The sequence below is a fragment of the Aquila chrysaetos genome, chromosome 2 (genome assembly GCF_900496995.4).
Source record: "Aquila chrysaetos chrysaetos chromosome 2, bAquChr1.4, whole genome shotgun sequence".
Lineage (NCBI taxonomy): Eukaryota > Metazoa > Chordata > Aves > Accipitriformes > Accipitridae > Aquila > Aquila chrysaetos.
This window is the reverse complement of record NC_044005.1, coordinates 81,054,782-81,076,965: the sequence shown is the minus strand read 5'-3', so window position 1 is coordinate 81,076,965 and position 22,184 is coordinate 81,054,782. Positions and strand designations below refer to the sequence as shown.

The window sequence follows — 22,184 nt, the reverse complement described above, 5'->3', positions numbered from 1 at the left end:
TCATATATTAATATCAATTTAATATTTTTGTTAATTATATAGTTAAACGAATTGTGTTTTGTCTGTAGTAAATTCCTTTACCAGCTATTGAATTTAAAGCCAGTAATAAATCTTCCGTGTACCTTTTCAGTCAAAGGCAGAAGACTGAAATTATTCCCAATATCATGGACGTAGGCAGCTAAAGCCAAGAGGAGACATACAGCAGAATACAACAGCTTTTTGTGAATCACCTGTTACTGGAGGGTAACAGCCCTGCAGGTCTTCATACAGACATTTAACACAAGTTTTCTCTAGCCTGTTCCTGAATCTAGTTTGAACTAATACAGTTGACTGTATCTGGCTTGGATTAGGGCAGTTTTACTCAATCCTTTCTGCTACTGGCAGTTATTTCCAGAAGCTGATAACTATCCTATGGGGCACATAGCGTTAAAGACACCGCTGATGAGCAGTAATGAGCAATACAGACAGTAATTTAGGTGTCACTGTCATACCTGAAGATGATGTGTGCCCATAGTGACCATTTCAGAGAGCTCTTCCTTTGCAGGAAATTAAAATTGGACTATACCTCTGCAGTCAGAGAGCACTGAATTCAGCAAAATATGCAGAGATATGGACAATTTCACAAAAATGCAGAGATGCTGGACAAGAATTCAGGTACAACCTTTTATAAAAATGAACGGTTAATACTTTTGTCTATGCTGGGAAAGATTCACATTCTAATCTTCTTAAACTGAGGAAGTTTGGATTTGCTGTTCCTGCTGTCCAACAGAATGGCTTAATTTTCCATGCTTCTTTCCTTAGAGGTTGTGAACCATCCAAATTACTTACTTTTGAGATGTTACAACATCTTGATGAGGCAGTCTGCATTTATCCTTGGATTAGTGGCAAAACACTGAAATACGCTACTTTACAAAAGTGAGTAAGTTGTAAAAGTTCTTACTTTGATAAATAAAGAAAAAAATTACTAAAATCCTGTATCTAGAGTTACAGAGTGAAACCTACCTGAAATAAATGAGACCTGCACTACACCTGCCCAGCTCTAACTGATGAGATGATTTGCTATGCACTGAGAAAACAAAGAACAGGTAATTGCCACGTGGAAGGTCTACTGGAAAGCAGTCATGAGGAGATCTGACCTATCTGCTACAACGGTTTAGCCATATTCTCTGCAAAGAAACAGAGAATCACAGATGAACTGTTAGTACCTCTACATTCTTGTAGCACATTTAGGGTGGAGGCCAGGAAGTGATAGCAACCCAGGTAATGACTGCTAATTGGCTTAGACAGGGAGAAAATTGTAGATATTTACCTAGGATGACTTGACCCGCAAGGTCATTGTGCTAACCACCCAAGTTAAAAAGCAAGGAGTAGTGATAGCAGTCGTCCCTTCGGGGAACACGCTTACAAACGCTCAGTGGTGCCGAGACGGCCGAGCCTGAACTCCAAGTTCTGCACGAAAAGGCCAGACCGGCAGCCAGGACTGGGACCAGCCAGGAGTGACTGTCCCGTCACCCCTGCCAGCTCCACGGTGCCGGCCACGACCACACCAGAGGAGCTGGGCCCTGGTCAGAGTGAACGAGTTTGTGTGAATGCGTGTGTGCGCTGTAGAATAGGAATTGCTCTACAGTTGATATACCCATCGCACTAAGTAAATAAATCTTAGCATTTTATGTTACTGAGGAGCATGGTTCTGCTCTTGCAGCCACCCCAGCCTTAATTCCCCTGCTACAATCTGTCTGGGTCAGCACTACACCAACAATCAATACTAATCAAGAATGCAGTTTGCCTCTCTGATATAGCTTCAAATCAGAGTTAAACAAGGGTGCCTTGTAACAGATGGTATATGTACACTGGTAATTAACTTCTTCAAAAAAGCGCAGCCTTATTACTAAGCTGAGGAAAAAGCAGAAAGTTTTTTATGGGGACCAATATAGGTCAGAGTATCGATTATAACATACAGAGTCTATAACTCTTAAAGGTGTTGTATAATTTTTTCCACAAATCAGATACTATAAAATTGTTATCTCTAAGGTGTCCCCACTGCCTTTGCAAACTAAGTGTTCTTAATCCAGTAGCTAGTGTATACTTGATGCTAATGTACAAGGCTAGGATCTAAATTTAGATGTCAACAAGCAAATATGCTTAGGTACCTAACAAGGTACCTAAGGCTCAATCTGTGTTTGCAAGTCATGTGGACTGATAGGAGAGCATTTGAAGATGAAATCATTTGATTCTGAGGATCTGACGTCCATCCCGTATGCATTTCACGATTTTCTTAATTTTTTTTAAGTTTAAACGAGTTATGGTCTAGTCTTGTGGGCAAACCTGTTTGCATTTGGAGACCATTTGCTGTGGGTTTGGAGCACATGTGGTTTAGTTTCATCCAAAATAAATCTTATTTGTCTATTCTGAGACCACTCCATTATATGAATCAAAGCATAGTAAATCAGGCAATCAAAAGATATTTCAAAAGTTCACTCTACATGAACTAAAACATTAATGCATGCCCTTCCTTAGATCCCGTAATACTTGACGAACACCTAGCCAGTACGATCAGCCAGCCAGCTGAGAGAGACATACAGCTGAGTGCCCTTAGGGACATGATTCAGCACCCCACTGTTTCAGGGCTGCAGACTCAGACTGCTACCAGATCTGCCGTGGATCTGCTAGTCTGTTGTGAAAGTTCTGGGTACTCCAGGGCATTTGCAATGGCACTGACAGCTATCTTTAGGCAACCGAGCCTGAAACAGCCACTTGAGCCACAGGTCTCTAGGGAGGGTTGAATTGCTTTTCAGGCTGCAGTGACCGTACGGCGTGGTTTCCACTGACCACAGTAGCAGCATAGAGAGCTGGCTATGTGTGCACACCTAAACCCAGGCACATGGAAATTTAAACATATATGCTTTATTCTGGAGGGGAACTGCCCCAGCTGTCTGCATTGCACACAAAAAGATGCATCACCTGTAACGGTGTGTTGCCATTTCCAGTACCAAACCCAACATTAACATGAATATAGGATAAACTAAGTTTTGTTTCATACCAAACTGGCTGGTCTTTGCCAAGAGGTAGGATTTTATGACTGGGGTGATTTCTGTTTTTACTGCCTAGTCTATCAGAGCACAAAATGACTTTGTTCTCCAGGGCAGTCTGCCTGCCTAAGAAACACCACATGAATTACAAGAGGTTTTAAAAAAAGAAGTTGGGGGGGGGCGCGGGGGTGTCTCACTCTAAGTTAATGCAGTAGTGTTACCAAAGCACAGGGTTTTAAATAAGATATAAGGGAGAAGGCTGTGCCCAGTACACCGTGAGAAATACTTTAAATGGACAGATGACATAATAGGTTCCTAGCACCCATGTTTGATCTCTAGGGGTCTGGGTTCAAACACAGTACATCAGTAATGGAATGAGATGTTGTGATCCTGAACTAATCTGTAATTGAAATTCACTCACATTTAAAAACATCATAGGCTGTACTTCGGTAGAAGTAGGACTCTACTTAAAAGTGCTGTACCCATTAAACAATTTGGAAATAGAGAGTTATGGAATGCTACTGAGTCACAAGAAGTCACATAATATTAATTGCTGTGAATGCTGATGTGGACCAGGTATGGAAATACATGTGTATATAATATAAAGAACTCCTCCTCTGGGTGCTCATTTCTAATAGTAGTCTTATATACGAAATTATGGGCAGAATAGTAAAAATAACACAACTTGAGGAGAACTAGAGAATATCTTCCATTAGGAGAACATAGATAAACTGCTCTTTTTATTTCAGCATTATTTTATGCAGTTCTGTTAAAAAAATAACAGAGATGGGAGCTGTCAGTGATTGAAATAGACTTTGAGAAGTATTAAGTAGTTTTCCAACATTCTTATTTTTGTAGTTAACATTTCCAGTGCTCAGAAACTTTTATTTGACTGTGATCTTAATGCACGCAGCTTAATAAAACCACAAAAGTGATGTTATTGTCTTTAGGGAGAACTGTATTTGCATTTTTCAGTTAATTCATAAAATAAAAGTGGCATCTATTATAAAGCACTGTTGTATATCCAAGTTATTCTGGAGTTAGCATTAAAGTGGGGTGAAAAGAAAAGGCTTCTCTGATGACTACTGATCACACTCCATCTGTAGAGCAATGATCTGAAGCAAATTATTTGTTCTTTCTGCCCTTCAAAAATACAGAAGCCTAGTAATATTCATATACATACACTAGAATTGTATGTCTAGCTAATTAGTTATTGATGAAGACTATACTGGGTTTGTATTCAAGTCTCCAAAAAACCCTACGTGGTCCTTTGTTTTGTGAGTTCTGTTTCACTCTTCGATGGCCTTTTGTTGTTAGTGTTTTCATTACTAGGTAAGTAATATCCTTAGTTCTATTATAAACACTGCCTCCATTTTAAAACTCAGCTACTACGTTATGGAGTTTTGTTTTCTTGATTAAAATGATTGTTACATGTTTGCCTGAATGTATACAGATGCAGTGGGAGGCAAAGTACTATTAATAAAGAAACTTCAACTATTTCCATTGATCTTGAGTACAGATGTGTAATTCTGGACATTAGCGGAACTATGCCAAGGCTACGCTACCTCAGGATTGGCAGAATTTCACTATAATGCTACAGGGCTGAATAACATCATAGTGACAGAGATTTAAAAACACTGATAGTGTTACGTAGTTTGTAATTCTAAGATTATATAATCTGTGACTAATTTCAATGCCTGATTTTCTATGGTGCTGAAGTGCCCACTGGTTTGTTTGAAACAAGCACCAATGAATTAGCATGTACTGATAAATCTTCGAAAATGAGCATGATCCTTAAATTTTGTCTTCCTACCAGATGTAACCTATATGTTCATTTATATATGAACTTCTGATAACATAGCCACCCTTAAAATTTGTTCTTAGCCTGACAGATATGTTTAACTACTTATTCAGATATTTTAAAAGGCATGCATCCATCGATATCAGTGGAAGGGGACTGAAATTTAAAAAAAAGAAAGAAAGGTATTTGGGCCAGAATTGGCATCATATGAAATGTATCTACCTACCTCCTTCATCTCTACACGGAAGGAACAAGCCACAGAGAACCTGGTGTTAGGCTGTGATCTTCTGTCCCGATCACAGTAACTTTCAAAGCACCATAGTATGTTGATACATCTCAGCTCTACCAGCCTTTGCATCTACGGCAGCTAGTTGTGACTCAGGAGACAAAGGGCTATGTCTAGCTTGCCCACTAAAATGTAGCCACCTACAAAATACCAAGTATTTCCTCTTTTACCTGAAGATACCTGTACCTTTATTGTCATTTCCGATGTAAGGCAATTTCTGTATGATTATGGGCCCACTGTTTCAAAAGCATCCACCCATAGCCAAACAGATTTTGATACATTGCCATCTTTTGGAGATTTCTGAACTGTGTAAAATTTTCTTCTGATCTTTGCATTTTACCTGTATGATTTTTAACCAAATGCCATATAGTTTCCTTCCAAGCCATCCTCAGAATGCAGTAAGAGAAGATTTGGTATAAGCTTGTCTAAAGCACGTAAATCATAGAAAAGCATCCGAGAAAATCTTAGTCTGGAGGGCTCCTCTGGAGGTCACCTAGCGCAGCTGCCTGCTCCAAACAGGGACAACGGCAAAATTGATCCAGGTTGCTTAGGGCACCCGAGTCACATTTGGCAGAGCTGCACCTCAGCCGCTGCGTCCCCCGCCTGCACTGACGCAGGGAGTCAGTCCCACAAGCAGGACTTCGCATTCGTCTGTTGTAACCCATGAGGTTCCACGGGCTCGCTCCTCCAGCTTGTTGAGGTCCCTCTGGCAGCAAAAGCTGCCCTTCAGCTCATCAGCTGCTCTCCCCACTTCGGTTATTATCACTGGCAAAGGTACTGAGGGTCTATTCTCTCCCATCTTCCAGGTCCCTTCAATCTTTTGAATACCTTGTTAAAGTCAAAGTAAAAAACATCACAGGGATGGACCTGGTCACAGGTGACAGTCAGCTTGGTTAGAGATGATGTGTCTGTGGTAAGAGCAAACTGGCTGTTCCCAGCTACCCTGACTCTTTTGGGTCTGGAAATAGCTTTCATGAAAACTTAGTGTAGTTCCCTGTGTCCTTCTTCTTCAAATTCAGGCATAATAATGTTCTTTTTGTAGTCACCGTTACCCTGCCTTATTCGGTACTAGACCACATTTTCACTTGTCTTTTTTTTTTCCTGATGATGTACCTGCAGGTACAACGAAGAAGTCTTAACTATTTCTTGTGTTTAATTAGGAACACGTCTGCCTTATCTAGTAACCATCACGGGATGGGGGCATGTCCTGGCTCTGGCTGGGATGGAGTTAATTTTCTTTATAGCAGCTCATACCGTGCCGTGTTTTAGATCTGTGACTGCAACAGTGTTGATAACAAGCCAAAGTTTTAGCTGTTGCTGAACAGTGTTTGCACAGCATCAACACTTTCTCTTTTTCCCGCTCTGCTCCCGCAGCGAGTAGGCTGGGGCTGGGCAAGAGGCTGGGAAGGGACACAGCCGGGACAGCTGATCTGAGCTGACCACGGGGATATTCCAGACCATGTAACATCTTGCTCAGCAATAAAAAATTGGGGGGGGAAGGGGGGGGGGGGGGGGGGCGGGGGCTAGTCTGTCCTAAGTAGCTGTTGCCCACTTTTTCTCTTCCAATTAGCAGTCCAACAGTGAGACTGGTTGGATGAAACTTCCCTCAAGCCGGACTGTGCCAATTCACTGCAGTGGCAACAGTTAACTAACAACTGTGTGTGTGTAAACCTGTCCCCGGCACAGCCCACGGGGGTGGATCAGTTCCACCTCGCTCCTTTGCTTTTACACAATGTTGGATGTCTCTGTAACATTCCTCCCAGTCCTCATTACGGTGGCATTTTACAACCAGATGTTGGCACGGGCCACCACTCGAATGAGCCCACATTCTATCACGCTACACCTCTACCGCATTTTCAGGGATCATGCTCCCGTCACTTGTTGATGCACTGCTTGTACCACGGCTCGTCGCGCCCAGTTCTTCCTCACCTTGCCCATCACTCATGGTCAGTTAGTCAACTCCTAATCAAGCCAAGGTCATGATGCTCCCCTGACACCTTTGTTTTGCTTAACACCTTTCTACCTCAACCTATGTTCTAAATTCTTTTTTTTCTTTTATATCTATATCATTTTTTTCTAATTTTACATTAATCTGGATTATTGTTTCTGTGACTTCTCCTTCTTTTAATCATTATCCCTTTCTTGTAGCTCCCAGGAGGACTCTGTCTAAGGTAACTCTTCCATGGAAGAATGAATTGTCTCCCTGGCAAACAAGAAACTTCTGAGGTCTGATTTTTAAATTAATTCATCCTGCTGTAACGTATTTCTGTGTGCAGATGTTTTCATCAATGCCGTCATCCTCTTTGTTGGTGTCCTTTCTAATTTAAAGACTAAAATGTAAGAAAGAAAGTGGGTTTGGGATTGACTGAACAGAACATTTAAGAATCTTGCTCTTTTAGTGTGAAGAACTGGTTTGGGTGTTTTTTGTTGTTGTTTTTCTATCAGTGAAAATCTCAGCTGGCAAGCAGTAATTTCTAAATAGTAGAACAGATGAATTTCAGGTGACATATCTTGTCTCTAGGATTTGGCAACTGACTTGGCATTTCACCGTTAGGGCTGTCATGCCAGATGCATGATGCTTAGCAAAAGACAACAGGTTGCTCCACATAGTTGCCTTGCATCTTCCACCAGCCGTTATTTTTCTGAAACCCAAGATGCTGCTTGTGGATGGATGTGCTATTGAAGAAACATACCTAAACATTTAAATAATTTCCCAGAAAATTGAACCTTAAATACAGATCTGTATTGTCCAAGGAAAAACAGTATGGAATTTAGGTTCTTAAATTTAAAAAAAAAAAAAAAAAAAAAAATTAAAAAAACCTCCAGTAATATTTTAATCTGGAAAAATCAAAATTAATACAAATATTTGCTGACATAATTAAGGAATGGTTTTCTGATGCATTGGTAAATAACAGACTGTGAGAACAGCAATCAGTGACCTAAAATTGCTGAATCATAACGTACATTTAATAGCTGGGCAAAATAATGGAAGTCTTAGTTTCTTTTGTAATTTGACAGGGATGTCAAGGGAGAACAAGTAGCAAGGAAAAAAACCTTGTCATTGTGGCCCTTATGCTCAACTGCTTCCCAGAACCCAGGTTACACTGTAGTACTGTTTGTTTTTCAGCGTGAGATCTGAGAAACCATCTGACCATAGACTGCAGTGTAAATCTTCATAGATGAACTTGCATCTGAACACCAAATAACACTTTGAAGACTCAGTCTTAAGGCTGCCTGCATCTACTTTTTGCCTCTACTTTTGCAGAGCAGGTCTATATCCAAAGAATCATCCTATGGGATTTTCCTCAAAAAAGTAGGTCTTTGAGTAGAGTAACAGCAGCTCTAACATGCCACCTCCCTGACTTTGACATAAAATGTACTTATAACCTGGTAAACCCCAGCTCTAAGCCTGTACCAATGACTAGTCTACTCTCAGAGAACTAACATCAAGATCCTGGAAGCCCAAAAATACCCATAACAGGCCGACATAGACTCTTTTTTGTCATAGCCTGAAAGTGAAATTTTCTCAATTTCCATCCAAAATCACAATCACTTTGCATCTATTTTTTTGTAATCTTTTAAGCCACTGTTTTCATTTGTGTATTTTTGTCAGCAGCCTCTATATTTTCGATTTTCCTTCCTTCTGGCTTTAAAGGACTGATGCCTTTAGAATCTTTTCTTGAAAGTACATGTACCAAATGGGGTTTTAAAGTCCCTTTTTATTAAGTAACTAGGCGGCAATCCAGTGTTACCAAATCAGGTGCTCTGAACAACCTTCGGGAAGCATATAGTTCACTTTGTGAACTACAGAACTGTGTAGTGTGAATGGCTCACCATCTCACTCTGCTTGTTTTATATGCCAGAAAACTTCCACATGGTATACTCATTTAGTTTTGTTGCATCACCACAGAAAAAACTTCAACAATAAGCTACAAAAGATAGTCCCAACTTTATCAATCCTACAACAAAATATATAAAAGTCAGCAGAAATATTTAAAAGCTTATTTCACATAACAGTTTGACTTGACCAAAGGTAGTATTTTAAAATAAAACATACTGATACTTGACTATAATTGGCACCTGCCTATGCAAATGTCAATATCATTCCTCCTACCTGATTCAACCACTTGAGAAGGATTCTTGAAATACAGCTAAGACAGATAAAATGAGCAATGTCTAGAGCTATTTCTCAGCAACTCACCCATGTAATACACATTTTATCCATTAGTTTCAATTATATTGGTCTTAAATAGAGTTTAAAAAACAGGTTTCATTTTCTTCCTCAGCTGCTTATATGAGTAACAGCATTTAGCAGTAATAAAACACTGTAGAAAATCCTGACACGAAGAGACAGATAGCAGACCTCATTTGCCAGGTAGCCCATAACCCAGGACTGGGCCTTTCGCACAGAAAAACAAATAAAAATAAAACAATAAATGAGTTGAAATTGTGTTAAAATAAATCTGTATTACTCTGAAGGGTCTCTACAAAATATATTTTCTCACACAATATATTGTGTCCTGTCAGACAGACTTTTATGAGCCCTAGCCTCACCAGACACTCAAAAATGAGCGTTTTTACATTTATTTACTGTTTTTAGAAGACACGCTGTCTTTTCCAGAGTCCAGAGTCTACAGGAAAACAAAAAAATGTAAACATATAACCTGTCACCCTCTTCATACAGTTACATTTTTGTTATATGTAACGTTAAAAACAAGTTACTTTTTTCTGTAATGCCTTTTCCAAAGTATTTGAAGTTAACAGCTAAATAAGTCACTCATTTATGATGACCACTCTCCCTTTTTTCCTATTTAAAACTTTGTATTTTTCTATTTTGTATACCAAAACCAGTAATTCAATGTTTTGTTTTCAGCATACTATCCTATATGCATTTACACATCTGGAAGCTTTCTCCAAGAAGCACAGGTTAGTTGAAGGCAGCAGAAATTTATTACCTTTGTATTGATATCCCTCTAGGTACGTCCCCATGGCACTGAAATAATAGCAGCATATTCGATGGTTCTTCTATACTGCAAAATCTCAAAGCCTAATACGTGTTTGAGAAAAACAATGTTTCTGCAATTACACAACAAAGTGTTTTTCTGTATAGAATTCAGTTCTAAACCATTCACATGCACCTGAGAGTTTGTAGTAAAAAAAACCCCAACGAACCTACAGACTTTAAACATAAACACTTCAAAGTTTTCACAATCTATTTTTAGAGCAAGGTTTGTTTTTTTTTAAATGATCAGTTTAAATTGTAAGATTTCTAAAGTAATATTTGATTTTCATATTAAAAGAAGGTACAAAAACATATTAATTCATAAGAATTTTTTTTAAAACAAAATCATTATGCTATATTTCAAATTCTTCCTGTATTGAAAAAAAAAGAAAGCACATTTATTATAAATCCGAGAGTAACAATCACGGAATGGCTGAGGTTGGCAGGGACCTCCGGAGGTCACCCGGCCCAATCCCCCCGCTCAGGCTGGGTCACCTACAGCAGGCTGCCCAGCACCGTGTCCAGACGGCTTTTGGATCTCTCTCCCCTCATCTCCCAAGCCAGTCATTCCATCACAGACGTTTATCAAGTCAGTCAAGTGTGACCTCCCCTTGGTGAACCCATGCTGACTACTTCTGAATGACTTTCATGTCCTTCACGTGCCTAGAAGTAGTTTCAAGGACTAGTTGCTAAATCATCTTCCAGAGATTCAGTTGAGGCTGCCTGACCTGTAGCACCCCAGGTACCCCTTGCCCTTCCAGAAGATAGGCATGATACAGAAAATAGGAATGGTATTTGCTTTCCTCATTTCCCTCCCCTCTGACAAATTCTAGCCCCACTCCAACGGCACCTCTCTAGGCTTTCTCTTTCGTTCAACCCTAACTGTAACCCCAACCCCAATTCTAAACATGCCAATCAATCACATCTTTGAAATAATGACCTAGGGAAAAAAAAATCTATACAATGTATTATTAGCGAAAGTAGATACCAGCTTTCTGCTTGAATCGAAATGGTTTTAATTCTTTCTATTCCGTAACACAGAGAAAAAGCCACAATCCCTCTAGTACGATCTGGCATGGTGGCAAAAATGAAAAATTGCACCAAGTGCCTGTTCACATCAGCTAATACTTCTTCATAAAAACTCTGGTATTTCATATTTATTTCAAACTTACTGTAATTTCTCATTACAGCACTTATAAATTATCAGCTTTTGGGATATTTCTCCTGACATTTTTTATTTCTTTATCTTCAAGCAACTTCTGAGTAAGCCATTTTTGTTTATACAGCACAACTGTAAATATACTGCATTATTATCATATTGGACTTTTTTCATATAGTAGTAAAATACAAATCTTTATGAATCCATTCAGATACATATAACCTAGAAAAGGTGGTATCAGCTAATCTCATTTTATGGCCATAAACAACAGTATTTACACACACAGTCACATATGTTTCTATACACACACATGCACAATGTATTAGCATAACAGGTTTGAAAGAACTTAACAAGGAAAGAAAAATTCATGCTATTGGCCTGCATTTTGGTTTGGTTTTTTTTTTAATATATTTTTAAAGACTGCTCTAGTTACAGAAAATGCAAACATAATGCCCTACTAACTAGTCTGGAACAGCTGAATATATAAGCTAAATCATGTAATTGCAGTAATACTGTTACACTGAAAAACAAGCTTCTGAAAAGAAGGGTTCTCTACCTTCTTTTAGCTGTAACTTCATTAGAGAATGATTTGCAGTTTGTGAGATTAGTGCCAGGGATTTGGAGAGTCAGGCAATCAGATGGCTATCTTAGAGGAGGAATTGTGTATATAAAGGGGAAACTCCTATGTAAGTAATTTTTTCTCTTTAAGTCAGAACTCTATTGTTTTAGTCTGAGTTGTTCCTGGCAAAGGGGTGTGAAGTCACCCTAAGAAATCTAGGTGAACATGGGTCTACCGTACTTAACATCTTTACCACAAGAACTGTATTGTTTGATTGAAGGGAGTTGCTGAGGTGACTCACTTCAGGACATTCATCACCTATTGTCCAAAATTGCTCTTCCCTTCTAAGTAAAATATTCCAACATGTCTCAATTGCCAGCAGTGCTGAACCAAGGAGCTGCAGAAAAACTTGATGTAGGGCCAGATGAGCACAAAGACAACTCTCACCCAGCTCAGGATTTTAGTCTGAGACAAGCAGAGGTTGAGCAGAACCTTTTTTTCTCCATGTACTTCTGTACAGTGCTTGCCAGAACTTAGAAAAGACTGTTGTAGCGTGAGATCCGTCAGACATAAACTAGATTTTGCAGAAAGAGCTGCAGGTAATGGAACTGCAGCTGCGGTTGTATGTATCGTTCCATACATTCCTGGTGGTTGGCCAGGCAGACGCCTCAGCATGAGCTTTGTGAAAGGTTGTTCTCTTGGATGTTCTCCAGGATGCACTGGCAGCCAGTGTCAGCTGGCTGAGAAGTTGAATTTTACAGTTCATTAGTATGTTGTATCTGGAGGTCTTTATGCACATTCTAAATGGTCGTACTACCTCATGGTCTACAGATGGGGCTAGAATAGAACACAAGAGGGAAGACCCTTGTTTTTCAGAAAGAAAAAAAAGAAGGGCTAACAAGTCACTGCCACCTTTATTTGGAATACAGATACCGGTAAATATTTTAGCATCACAGGGACCAGTAAGAGAAACTGACTTTAATTAAAAAAACAAAACAAAACAAAACGATTTAAAAAAAAAATATAGGCAGCAACTTAAAATGGTGTAAAGAACATGAGTAGTATAGAAAAATAAAAGAACGCTGCTTGTGATCCCACTGTACTGCAGTCAGGTCACTATGTAGTTACATAGTCTATTTGAATTCCCATGGAAAAAAAAAATAAATCCCCCTCACACCAGTGCTCAAGCAGGTTATTCTCACTGGATTGATTGTGCATACTCAGTATTTGAGAGCAGTTTTTCCTATTGACTCGTGGCAAGTGCCACTGAGCACAGAGATTGAAAAGCAATTCCAGCATAAAGAACTGAATCCTTTCTAACTTATAGACACATAGATGACAAATCTAGCTCACTTTCTAAAGATATGGTTATTTACCTTAACCTTTTGATAAAAAGTTCTTGCCTGAGCAAAAAAACCCCACCCTACTTCTACTGATACATAGAATTTTTACCGAAATCTATCATAATTTTGTTTTCAAAAACATAATCTTGAAACCATGAGCCAGCAAAGTGCCCTTGCAGCAAAGAAGGCTAACAGCTCCACTGTTGTGGAGTCTCCATCTGTGGAGCTATTCCAAACCCATCTGGACATGGTCCTGGCAACCAGCTCTGGGTGGCCCTGCTTGAGCAGGGCGTTGGATGAGATGACCTCCAGAGGTCCCTTCCCACCTCAGCCCTCCTGTGATTCTGTGAGACCACTGTAGAGAAGAAACAGGTGTTCTCTATGGTAGAAAATACAATCCCAGTCTACAAGAAATAATACAATCATTTTAGCTAGTACAACTCAAGAAAAAGAACAATTCAGTGTAGATAATGAAAACCAAGTTACAGATAAAATTCATCTGTTACAATTTCAAGTTTCACCCAGGGAGGTAAATGCACTGTAAGAAGATGAATTTTACACTTTGAAGGCTCCATGTTTTGAAATACTATTACTCAGGATCTTAATCAACATGTATCCATGCATTCCCCAAATCTGGAGTATAATGTATAATTTTTAAAGGGTATTTCTTAGATAATATACGAGAAAAGAGATTCAAACCAATAGAGCACTGATGTGATTCACGCTGGTCATGCAGATATGAAAGGCTGAATATCAGTTTAAAGTCTGAAGCTGAAACTGATTCAACCAAGATTAACACTATGGAGTATAAAGTTTCACTTGAAATCTATGATAGTGCCACACAGTTGTTGAAATTGGTTTCTTTAATGAAAACTGAGTTATCCATTCAACCATAGATTAGAAGCTGGCAAATAAAGATTAAAAAACAGAAGATACATCAGTTGATTCAGGGAACTTCTCTATAAACTGATCATAAAAAGAATGAAAATGTAGAGGTTATCATTCAAATGCTTAGGCTTATCTTTACCAAGAAACATGCAGTGGTGCTATTGAGGACAATAACCCATTGATCAGTTTTTTTCAGTACTTTATGATATGAAAAAAAATCAATACAAGATGCTTATTTTATACGCACACTAGAAATTCTAGAAACAATGTTGTAAAGCTTCTAGAAATAGCCACCCAATAAGGTCAGGATTTTGTAAAAGAGAGCATGTACTTAAAAGTCTAATCTTTACAGGTACAGCAGTGACAGCATATTGCAGACATGACCAGGAACAAAAATGATCATGGGATAGACTATCAGAAGTATAAAATGTCATACTTCCACTGGTTTTTATAAAGCCAAAAGTTTTATACAAAAAATGGTCTCTCTCTTCTGGGCTTTATGCCTATTGTATCTTGTAGCATTTTTTCTTTCTTTGGTTTTGTCTTCCCATTTGGTTCTTTTTGTTTCAGTTACGGTAAGGAGAAGAAAAATAGAGACTGTCTGTAACAAAATTCTTGATGTTAAATAATTTGGCATTGATATCCACATAGATTGCTAGCTGGCTCATGAAAGCTGCAGGGTTTTTTAGGGAAATACCATAATGTGAAAACAATTTTCATGAGGCTTAATGCAAGATCTGCCCCACAAGTAGTAATCTGAGAGAATGACTCTTGCACCTGCCACTAGGTCTAAAATCTGGCCTTAATCTCATCAGAGTATAATTTAGGACAATGATACGAATAAATAACAAGTTGAGAATAGCTATTACATACCTAGGGAGAGAATCAATCACTGAGATGTTATGGAAAGACTGAAAAACATTTTAAAATAATTAAGCTTCAAAAATGAGGTGTCTCCAAAAGATGTAGCAGTTATGAGCCATCTATTTCATAAAGGTAAAATAAGGGGGTTTAATATTACACTTTAAAAAAAAAAAAAATCTGAGTTCTGCTTGTAGGAATGAAAAAAAAAAACCCCATCAGGTAAGAACCATAGTAACTAGAAAGGACAGGCTAGCAGCAAACCATTGATTTATTTCTGTATCTAAAATAATCTTGATTGCAAAGATTGTCTTATTATAAACTTCTTATACTATACAACTATAAATTTATATCTGAAGATTAGACTGTCAAACAGGAAACTTTTTATAGTCACCTTTACAATGTAAGGCTTGACTATGCCCTGCCAAGTGAATGGAAAAGGAGGCACTGACTTGTACAGAAGCAGGATTAAGCTGTCGTACTTGAGGCAATATGTACCATTTCTGTGGGGATAACTCAAGTCACAGAGTATTATAGCAGGGGGAAACCAAATTCTTCACGGAGCTTTGCTGTAGGCCTGCCTGGTTCATTTAAATGTAGCACAACTCCAGCTTTTATAATATACGTTCCTGAAGTGAAGTAGGGCATTGGTTCAGAGTGGAGCTAAAATGTTTGTCATGTGAGTTGTAAACAACGAGCAACAAGAAGAAAAATATAATGGAACAAAAAAGCACACATCTCCACACTCCAGAGCACTCCAGTCCTGCTACAAAAATTCAGCTTAAGCAGAAAAATCACTCACTTTAAACAATGGAGACTATCTAATAGAAACAGCACATATTAATGCTGTCAGTGTGACAGATGGGTGTGCAGCACATAATAAAGTAAAAGACATTTTGACGAGAAAGAAGATGTATCTGATAATTTGCAAATCAGAATCCCGGCAGCACAGCAAGGGAAAGATAACTGAGTGCACATTATGCTGGCGCATCTTTAATGCTTCACATTTCAAGGCAATAAAGGAATGGAGGTGAATACAAGCACTTGGAGAACTGAAAGGGAAAGAGGGGTATTTTTATCTGCTACTAACAACCATACACTATAGCAGCTTCTGGTTTCAAAAAATAATACTACATTTCTAAATAGGTCCATATTAGCTGTATGGGGGTATATGTCCACGCTGCAAGTATTTTAATCAATAACCTAATTTAAAAAAATCATCTTTAGAGTTGACACATTTAAAATGTGAAAGGTTCCAATTTAGCCAAAGTAAATTAAAAACATGCTTAATTACAAGAATGTCTGCTTCTAGCACTATTGTTTTGATTTCCAACATATATTGAGTTGCTCAAGATTTTTACTCAGAGTATTTCCTCCGAAGATATCTCCTCCCCCAAAATATTAAATAGACTTTAATTATAAATTGTGTTTTCAGATAGCTAGAAAGTGTTGAAGTTGTATAGTATGTATCCAGGACAGGAAGATATAAATAATCTTGATAGATAAAAACTTGGTTGATGTAAATTGGATCTGGATGATGGCTGAAATGTTCAGGATTATATTTACCTTTTAACAGCAAAATTCACAAGTAAATATGCCAAATATTCACCAAGATCTCAGAATGAAATGGTAACATCCTCACCTGAATGTCCCCTTTCACACACCAGAACACCATTCTTGCGTCTGTGGAGGTGTTAAGGGATGGCATATGCAGAATCAACACCTCCTTTCCTAGTCTAGCTGTCTTTAACAGTGCTAATTTGTTTTGTTTTGTTCTTGTGGCAATGACAAGATGCATAAAATTTTTGTGTTTCTTACAAGATGATGTATTCCCATGCCTTACATCTTCCTTGGCTTCTATCTTCTGACTATTGGCTGTTCATTTCTACCACATTTTAAAGTATCCTTATGAATTTAAACTCCAAAAAAAGGAACTTACTCTTATTTGGAAGTGTTTGGCCCCACCACTGTCGGCAGCAGTAGTTACAAACCCCAACTTGGGCTAGAATAAATTTGATTTAGAAGAAGGACACTTAGTGATCCACAAAGTATCTGTTCAGATGAACCTGGATATAACATTCACAGCGAATATGGAATGTAAAAGATTTCAGTTAATAGGCTAAATCGAGTCTTATCATATAGATTTTAAAAACTGAACTAAGATAAATCCAGAAAAGCTGGTTTTCTTCCTCCAATGCCAAATTTCAGGGTTTATTGCTTCAAAATACACATTAGCCAGTGAGCTTTTTAAAGAAAAAAAACAAAAATGCTGTGTACAAAATATTTTGCCTTGATTTTTGGCTGAATTTAGCCTCAAATAAATAACTTAGCATGAAAATACTCATCCCAAAACTTTGGAACGTGATCATCAGCTGAAAATGGTGTATCATGGGACATACCAGCAGCCTTGATAACTGGAAGTCTCACCTGTAAATTGATGTTTTTATTAAATACTTCCATTATTTCTTCTCATACATGTCTTATCAGAAAAGTCACAGCATATTTTTTCTGCTTTTGTTTTGACCTTTACCAATTCATATGTATTCCCAAACAAATTTATTATATAGTTCAAATTTAACTATTTGCTGTTACTAAACATACCTTTATATGCATTCCATTCTTCTTCCACTAGCAGATTAAGAGAAAAAAAGTCTGTGACATATTTCCTAAAGGTATAAAATTATATTACCGTTTAGTAAGTTTAACTGAATTCTGCTTAACAGAATTCTTCTCAGACTAATCACTGAGACTCAAGAGAAACTGGCAATAATGACTAACATTCTCTTAGTATTTCTGCCAATATCTATATAGTTTTGTAAGTAGAGCTCTACAGGTATCTCGTTATGAACATCTGCCACAGACATGCATGATGAAAAACGATCACATCAATGGATTTGGCTTTTATCCTGACGAAAGAGGACGAAATGGATCAGAGAAGTTCAATGAAGCTTTTAAAGTAAATTTTTTAAAAACTGTGTGTGTATATACATGTATTAAAAAATAGTAACTGCTGGCAGCAGTAGTACAACAATACAGAGGAAACAAAATGCGTAACCTTCTCAGAAGACAGAAACAGCTGTTACTGAGTTTCTGAATGCTGTGTACAGCTCTCGGAAAGATTTATGTTGACATTTGAGACTGCAAATTTCCATTAGGGTCGGACATAGGGACACAACTCTCATTTACTCTCCATAAAAATGTATGAGTCCTGCTAAAGGCATTTCATGTATCGTAAGGATATGCGATAATGGTGCTGTGAGAATTACTGCTCACTTGACCATTTTATGATTATAAACTAATGGCAATTGTTAGGCAGTAAACTTGTAGTTGCATTTAAGTGACTTATAAACTGAGCATTATGAAGTGTTGCTCTATCAAGCCTGATGCAAAGGTAGAGATGGTGTATCTCTTCCCTTTGGAAAATATTCAAGATTTCAAGAAATGTGTACTTGAAGCTAGGTCTCTTAGTTTACGATAGGTTGGTTGATAGATAACGTACACCAAGTTAGTAAGTTCTTAAGTCTCTGGTATACAGCTCTTTCAAAGCTCAACACACCTATCCAGATACTGTAACACACTGCGTAATTATTAATGACTGGTGATTCATGCACCTGTAGACACCTTCTCACCCAAGTAGGCCACCAAAATGGTAAAAATCTCATATATACTACAAATTTTAATCTATATTTTTATCTTAAAAGTACCTTGTGGTAGTACAATCACAATCTGCTTCCTGACTCCTGCCTAATAGCACAGACAGTTTTCTTCCTAATTAATTATTTGAATTGTTAACATGTATAAATATGTTAAAAATAATAAAAGCTAAAATCTTGATTTTGTAAAATAATAACCAAAATATTAAGTATGTTATCTTCATACTCCTACTCCTATTCCAGCTATAATGTAAGAATGAGGCAGAGGTGACCCATGGGTTTTTCTGCACAGACTAATAGTTTCAACTCAGGTATCTTGAGAAAACACCGAGAAGAATGGATGGTACTACAGTATATAACGTAGAATTATATAGAAGGTACACACTATCTAAATTTAAGTGCGTAAGTTTAGAGGTTAGTCTCATGAGGCAGGTAATGTAAAGATAAAACAAAAAGACAATTTAAATCAAGAGCCTGCCACTTCCATTTGACTACACATAGAAGCTTGTGGAACTCTATAATTTTAATTAATTTCTTCAAGTAATCTAATTTCAGGCACCTATTTCCAACAATCTTGGCTTCTTATGTCCTACCCTTATGGCTCCTAGCTTGAAATTTTGTTCATGTCAACTGAAGGAAGTGTTATTACCTAGTCCCAGGTGACGTCTGACTTTTCAGAGCTAAGAATTAATACTCTGCTAAGTCAGAAGTGCCGTAAAAAAGGCTACAGGCAGTCAGGTTTAAGACTCCACTGGAGGTTGTACAGAGAGCTGCCGTACTGGTTTTGGCTGGGATAGAGTTAATTTTCTTCCCAGTAGCTGGTATGGGGCTGTGGTTTGGATTTGTGCTGGAAACAGTGTTGATTGCACAGGGATGTTTTCGTCACTGCTGAGCAGTGCTTGCCCAGAGCCCAGGGCTGTTCTGCTTCTCCCCCCCACCCCACCAGCGAGGAGGCTGGGGGGGCACAAGGAGTCGGGAGGGGACACAGCCGGGACAGCTGACCCCGACCGACCCCAGGGACATCCCACCCCAGAGGACGTCCTGCTCGGCGTGTAAAGCTGGGGGAAGAAGGAGGCAGGGGGGACATTGGGAGTGATGGCGTTTGTCTTCCCAAGGGACCGTTCGGCGTGCTGGAGCCCTGCTGTCCTGGAGAGGGCTGAACACCCGCCTGCCCAGGGGAAGTGCGGAATGGATTCCTGGGTTTGCTTTGCTGGCGTGTGCGGCTTTTGTTTTCCCTGTTAAACTGTCTTTATCTCAACCTACAAGTTTTCTCACTTGTACCCTTACGATTCTCTCCCCCATCCTACCGGTGGGGAGTGGGCGAGCAGCTGCGTGGGGCTGAGCCACCTGCCAGGGTTAACACGAGCAGTTGCAAAAATATTCTTCTCCATGAAGTATTACTAAAATTACAATGGACCGCTTTTTCATTTAAATTTACTATGACACATAGAGATATGCAGAATGAATAGCAGAAAAGCTACCCTTGAAAATGAGTCCATTAGCCTTTAGTAATTTACACCCAGTACATCATGTTCATTTATTTCTTTGCTAATGGGTAAGTTACAGCCAGTCAGAATCAGTCAGCTATCAGATACAAATCTAACTTGTCAGCTCACTGAATTTTTCAATCATCAGATTTCACATGCAGTATGGTATTAGCTATTTCTATGACTACACATTTGCCAATTGCTGATTACTGTTTCTAAAGAAACAGCCTTTATCATTAATATTTCTTCCCATTTTTAGAATAGAACTGTCTTTTGATTGTCTTTTTTAATGGTATTTGAAATATAAAATGACCAGGGTACATTGCTTTATTGAGGATTTAGTACATCTGATCCCAGCATCCTGTATTATCAAGAATACAATGATCCAGAAATAATCTTACCATATATGAAATAAACTTTCAGGACACTAAGGCATGTCAGTCAGTGGGAAACAGCATTAGCACACAAGAATTCACACAGTGAAAGAAGTGAACTTTTTTGCTGAAGAAACAAATCAAACATGAAAAAGAGGAATTAAACTGAGAAAAAGGAAACATTAGAACCATAAAAATGACACAGTTCTAAAGAACTGCTTGGTCTATGTAGTGGAGCATTTTCTCTCCTAAATGGAAAAGTTAGTTTTGTATAGACCTATGTGACAAGTTTTAAGCTTCAATATCAAACACTGTAACATATGTGATTTGAACTCTGTGCACCCTGGGCTTCACTACAGAAACTGAATTAGACTGTATTTCTAGATAAGCGTTAGAACTTGGTATCTGACATCTTTGGCAACTATAACATACTTGTGCTAATGGAAAAACACTAAGGAACTAGCTACATGAAGAAAGTATGAATGACAAAGTTATACCCAGCATTGCAACTCGCAAGACTTAAACTCACAATTCTGTAAGAAAGATGCTCCCAACATTAAACTTAGATTTTTATATTTTTAGATAATTTAATTTCTTCAGCAACTGATTCAAAATTTTTGTTCTATTTCTAAATATACATTTAAGGTAAATTTTCTGTTCTCACCACAAAATATCACAAGCAAGCACTTGCAAGCCAGCCTGCACTTTCTACCACATATGCGCACATTGTTCTGGGGTAGATTTAATGATGATAGGGTGGAACACAGTTCTGTAAAGGGTCAACCAGGGTACTCAGATGGGCAGTTAGCAGTTAATGCACTGAAAAATTCTCCAGATTATGAATAATTTTGAGAGACAGAAGACTCCAAGGTTATCTAATCAGGTGTCCTTATACACTGAAAGTGATCGTACTATATATGTGAATGAAAGACTAAATATAATTACACATTAGAAATTGTTGAGAGAAAATAGAGAAAGGATAAAAGAAAATAGAAAGGAGGCTGCTTAAACTACTATTGTGATACTTCCAGGGTATCCTGAAATATGGGAAATAAAGCAAGCTTTTGCACTTGCAGATGTTCGTATCATTGATACTGTTTTTCAAAAAGTTTGGGCTTAGACTACACATCTGTGCTGAAAATCCAGAGCAAAGACAACAAAGGAACTATTTGCCTGACTTACATCAGAGAAGGAAAAGCTGTAAAAACCACTCCTATAGGTACAAGCCCACTGCAGACTGAGCATCCAGTTCTACAGTAATTCAGGAGAAAAAAATGTAAGGAGGTATTTCTCCTATATTCAGATGCTTAAGTCAACTGAAAAAAGGGTTGTCACTCAGCTACAGGCCACGCATACGTGTTCAGACCTAGCAATTTGGTTTGAATGCAGGAATATCACCCTCACTTAACAGCAAGTGGATAGTCAACATTAATTTCAAATAAGAAATTATGCTAATTTCAAAGACTCATGATTGAAAATATTATTTCTCCTGTAGTTAATAAAATGTGAATTTGGCAGATGTACAACTATAAGCAAGTGACTGATTAAACAGGGTTATTTTGTCTTCGACTATATGAAGATAATAAACACATCCACTAGATTTATGGGAAAAGATAAGTATGAAATACAAAGTAACATTAAAATATATTAATTTTATACTTTATTTAACTTTGAATATAAATTTAACATTTTAAAACTAGCCTTCTGCTAAAGAATACTTGCTTTCAATATATTAGGGCCAG

General features: G+C 38.1%; 1 protein-coding gene across 2 annotated transcripts in view; it reads right to left on the bottom strand.

The window, feature by feature from the left end:
* The window catches only part of EYS (eyes shut homolog), a 1,018,924-nt gene that overhangs the window by 412,654 nt on the left and 584,086 nt on the right, over positions 1–22,184 (bottom strand). The gene's annotated exons all lie outside the window — the stretch shown is intronic.